The 5,404-nt window shown below is 33.6% G+C and overlaps 1 long non-coding RNA gene across 2 annotated transcripts; it reads right to left on the bottom strand.

Moving 5' to 3' along the window:
- Positions 1 to 323: 323 nt before the first annotated feature.
- Positions 324 to 5,167, bottom strand: LOC114319085 (uncharacterized). 2 transcript variants are annotated; one of them, XR_014348179.1, is made up of 7 exons: positions 5,063 to 5,167; positions 4,579 to 4,685; positions 3,451 to 3,529; positions 3,305 to 3,350; positions 3,151 to 3,213; positions 1,864 to 2,056; positions 324 to 641 (listed from the first exon to the last, which is right to left on the bottom strand). It is a non-coding gene; the product is annotated as an uncharacterized LOC114319085 (long non-coding RNA). The 2 variants fall into 2 exon arrangements; XR_003649282.2 differs by lacking the exon at positions 5,063 to 5,167 and having other exon boundaries at positions 4,579 to 5,013.
- Positions 5,168 to 5,404: the final 237 nt, after the last annotated feature.

Here is a 5,404-nt window from a genome sequence, read left to right as displayed (position 1 = left end):
TATATATATATAAAGATATTTACTTTTAGAGACTAAATTATTTAGTAGCCAATTGAGAATGTATGTTTGACAACTAATTATTTGATAGCCAAAAATTTTATTTTTTGAGAATTGGCGACTAAAATTTCAGTAGCCAAAAGTTTCTTTTTTACAATTGGCGACTAAAGTTTTAATAGCTAAAAGCCAACCCGTGACATTTGTTTAGTCACCAAAAGGTCTTATTTAGTTTTTATAATTTATTCTGTAATATTTTTTGCACCATCTATAACCTATGCATATACAAAATTATTCATCTATTCATTCATTCATTCAATTCTTAACCATTCAATAAAAATATTCTCCACAACTTGTACCATTCAATTTTCAACCACATACAAAACTTAACTATTAACCATACATATCAAACAAAATAAAAATTCATAAATATAGTATAATCTAACAAATACATATACTATCCAAACCAACAAACTCATGATCGTAACTTGTATTCCCAACACAAATCTCTCTTTTACTTTGGACAGTTGTGCATTCACAGCATAAATTGATTCTTCAAGTTGCTAGAATTAAACACAGGCAAATTTCATTTTTATCTATCAAGGAATCTTTTCTCCACAACGGTTTCATCTCAGGGCAAAAATTTCCTGCAACAACAATACTCAACAATATTATGCTTTGTTTGGTAGGAGGGAAATAATAAGAGAAAAAAATAATTGAGAAAGTTATTAAATATTAATCCCACTTCAAGTAAATGTGCAGCATGATAACTGTTTTAACTATTCTCTGTCTGAGCACTCTTTAAAGAAGAGAGTGATGATATCTTCTCTACCGCTCCAATGCTCAATCCAGTTGAAAAATCCCCCTCACTATTACAGAAAGAATTCTTAACAGCGAAAGGAGTCCTAGTGCTAGCTGTAATTTCAGATGTCACTGGACAAGGAGAGATTGAAGTGGGCCCCAATATATCACTTGGTGATCCTTCCTTTTGACTGAGAACAAAGAACTCTTTGGAGCATGACAACTCTGGAGCATGAAAATCTAAGTGACTAAAGTCAATTTGAGTAATAGAATTTCCAATGACCTCGTTCTTGGTCAAACCATCAACTTGGTCTTCAAAATGGGCATTCTCCTTTTCATTGCTTTTATAAATAACCCTCAACTAGGTCTTGAGATGCTTTACACTACAAATTGCATCTTCACCCCCTTTAGATGGCTTTATATTTTCAGCATTACCATGGGTATCCCCTTTAATAGGAGCAATCTCGATATCCTTTTTGTTAAAATTACCCTGTTTTTCTAAGTTTATTTCACTATCCAACATGCCTGGACTTCCAGGCTTTTCAGCATCCAGACCAGAATTTGGAACATCATTGTCTGTCTCATTATGGGCTTGAGGTGATATGCTAAGACATTTCTTTAAGCCTCCAGAAACGCTAGAGACCTTCGTGGAAGCATTTGATGGTTTTTGAGATGGAAGAGGTGACATGGGTTTCTGGCCATCAAGTTTCATGTTTGCAGCTGTTGACACTGTTCTTGCAGGTTGAAGCTTCGCAAGCTTTGTTTTGCTTGAGCCTCCACTTGGCCTATTGATTCTAGCTCCAATTTTGGGACCCGCTGATACACCAGAATAAGATTGCATACTTCCAGTAGGGGTACAAACCACAGGTTTCACCCGCATGATATAGAAATTCCATATATATATACTTTCGTAGCAGATTAAATTCTAAATAAAGCAATAGAACAAGAGTTGGTTTTGCCATAGTTCTCCACTGACAAAGAACAATAAACTCCTTTTGGCAAAATCAATTCCCAATAAGAAACTTCAAAATAAGAAGAAGCACTCATAATATCAAAAGTAGAACTGACCCCATCGAAAAAACCAATCTTTGGTGATGGCATTCGCAGACCTGAAGGTTGTACTTTAGCTGGTCAAGGAAGTGTGCTGATCTGCAGATTTTCACTAGCTAGTCGCTTTACCTTATTTTCATGTATGTCTGAGATTTGATCATTAGATTGGTTATGATGATGCAAAGCAGGAAGGATATCACTATCTACGGATCTGCGTGGAGAGATGCAGAAAATTGGTCCAGCAGATTACTATCGAGTACATTAGTATCAATAAAAACAATTAACAAAAATCCACAAAACTATACGATTAAAATTGCTCCAACAGATCATTCCTATGCATCACAAATCAACTGTCAAACAGTTGGTGAGCAAACTAGAGATGCTTTGGGGTCCATATATACTTAAACAATTCATTTCTACATGTCACAAACCAAACACTACTACAAAAATAGTTAAAGATCACACTTTGACCAAAAAAAATATAGATATGAACAAAAAACAACTTGAACAAATCTGGCCTGGCAAGATTGAACAAAAATCCAATTCAAAATCAACATAAACAACAAATTTGAGCAGAATTTCAACCAAGTAATCTGCATTCCATTATACTACATCCAAATTCAATTCCAATTATGAAAAAATAGAGAATTAATAAGCACGTGTATATGCAATTGTGCATACAAATATGTATATACATATGTTATATATACATAGAGAGAGAAAGAAATCATCATCCAGGTAGAAGATTGTTGATGTCCCGACACCGTAGATCTAGACCCACTGACCCAGCAAGGTGTACTATATATTCATTTGTATTGATTAATTGAAGCACTTCTATACTACTATTTCTAACATATCTAACACCACTCATCTGTTATTGCAACTCAAAGAGCAACATTAATTTATAATAAAACTCATTTGAAATCAAGAAAAATTCAAATCCCAAACCCCATTTGACATCAAGAACATTAAAAGCCATCTATTTGACGGTTTTTTAAGGTGAAAAAGTCTTACTCAAATGAATTTTGCAATCTTTTCACAGCAAAATAAATGAATAAAATTGCTTGCAGGTATGTGCATAGAAAATACTAAAAAGAAAAGACCACATAAAAAACAACTCAAAGGAAATTTATATAATGGTCTCCAAAATCAGAAATTCATATTAATAAAAATCAAATATTACATTCAAATTTACCGAAAGGAACCCAATACACAAGGAAAAATATATTAAAGAAATAACTAATTAAGAGGAAACAAAATGAAGTACAAAAGAATGGATAGGGTTTTAGGGATTTCAAGCCATACCTTTTCAATGAGAACTCTTTCAAACAAATAAGCTACTGGAAAAGACAGAGATCTTCAAGAAGCCTTCGAAAGCAAGAGACGAGAGTGAGAGATGATAAAGAGCAAGAGAACGAATAGAGAAATCACAGATACAGAGAAAGGGAGAGGGAGAAACCATAGATTCCAAAACAAATGTGTGCTTCCTCAAGTAATTCCAGTACCTGCACAAGTAAAAAAGTTGAGATGAAATAGAGTAGTTTTTATTTGATATTTAATGCCCATATTCCAGTAAAAACATTTTTGAACCTCTACATTACAAACCTTGAGAAACTAAGATCACTTGCAAGGGGGTGAGGAAAAACAGCAACAGGTGGTGATGTTATGAGCCTGTTATGAGCCCCTGGAAATAAGCAATTATATCATTAATTGAAAATAAGTGGTGTAGCAGCTAGAAAATGCAAAATTCTGAATATAAAAATTCCTTGTGACAGTTCATTACGTAATGGTGGGAACAGAAACACCAAAAGAATTTATCACTTATCAACTCCTTTATTGCAATTCAAATATGAAGGATTTTAAGTTATGGGATATGAGACCTGAGACATGATTTCATCAGGTTAATACTTCATCACTCTTGCAACTGCAACTCTATTTCACTTTTCTGGCATAGATTTTCCATCTCACAGAATTTAAACTACTAAATGCAGTTTGAAAGTAACAGTACATGACAAAGTACAAGCATTCATCTCTTCCCATATCACATGAATTATTTCACCAAGACAGCTTCAATTTAATAGTTAGCTGGAAGCAAAATTCTACATTCCATAAATTTGCCAAAGATTACTTCTACATGTATTTCAACTAATAATTGCCTGGTGCAATGGCAAGGGTTCATGCTATCGAGCATGAAACACGAAGTTGATTAATAAAGAAGCCAATAAGTTAGGCTTGTGGCTTAGAATTTTGAGAAGCCTAAGAGACATTTTATCAAACAGCTTGAAAAAAAACAAACAAACAAACAAACAAACAAACAAATCCTTTGTTATAAGAATCCAAATGGAAAAGCCATAACAACTTCCCAAACCAACAATTCATGGGGGGCCAAAGAAACAAAGTGAACTCAAAGTAGAAGAGAAATAGAAACCAAAAAAATTGATGGAAGCCATTAATGGGAAGCTAGAAATAGAGCAAAAAGTGAATGACCCAATATAGTATTATGCATTAGAAATCATATCTCCAATGGATGAACGAGAACTATCTATCACAATTAGGGGTGTGCGCGGTGCGGGTCGGTGCGGTTTGAGAGAAAAATAGAAACCGTATGGCGGGTGACGGATTGATAAAAGTGTTACTAGAATTTGCCATTTTCCGGGCGGATTGGCGGTTTATAAAAAATATAATTCAAATTACAAAACTTAAATCAAAGAGTAAAAAAAAGGCGAGAGATACCGTGATGTTAAGCATCTTGCGAAGCTTTCTTCTGATGCAACAAGTGTAGCAACAACATGATAATATCAACGACTATGCCATCAGTTCATTACAAGCATCTGTGGAAGCTACAATGATCAAATACAATACATAAAATTAATATTATTCAAGATTTACAATATATTGAAAATGTTTACTGTTGAAAAGTATTTAGGGCTAGTTTGGCATGTACTAAATAAGTCAAAAAGTCACTATCTTATTTAAGTCACATCATCTTGTTTAAATCGCATCACCTCTCTAACACATCACATCAAACCCAACCCAAACCCAACCCAAACCCACCAATAAGTCAAAAAGTGCACTTTTTTAAGACATCCCAAACCAACCCTTAGATTGAAAAGTGAGCTGATGCAAGTTTGCAACATGGCCAGAAAAAAAAAAAAAAAAAAAAAAGATTGAAAAGTGAATTGATAAAAGTATCACTAGAATTTGCCATTTTTCTTACAAAAAACCGGCAGTTCGATGGGCAAATAATAACGAATTTGTCTTGGCGGTGTGGTTCGGTGCGGTTTCGGCGGTATTATGCACACCCCTAATCACAATGAATCATTAGACATTCCACCTTTCTTCACAAACTTCGCTTTTTAAAAAAAGACTTTTTATAAATAAAAATAAAAATAAAAAGATAGTTTTTTTATTTTTAACTTCAACTGCACATTTCAGTAAAGAGAAACTTTGTATTGAGAAAATGCTTCAGAAATTTTAATGTTATTGTCTTGATCATAATTAACACTGTGAAGTGTTGATATCCTGGTTCAAACAGCTAAACCATTAGTCATTTAGAAAC

Source organism: Camellia sinensis, chromosome 13, assembly GCF_055761805.1.
Source record: "Camellia sinensis isolate YWXY chromosome 13, ASM5576180v1, whole genome shotgun sequence".
Lineage (NCBI taxonomy): Eukaryota > Viridiplantae > Streptophyta > Magnoliopsida > Ericales > Theaceae > Camellia > Camellia sinensis.
The sequence above is the reverse complement of the archived record's forward strand: the minus strand, read 5'-3'. Positions and strand labels throughout refer to the sequence as shown.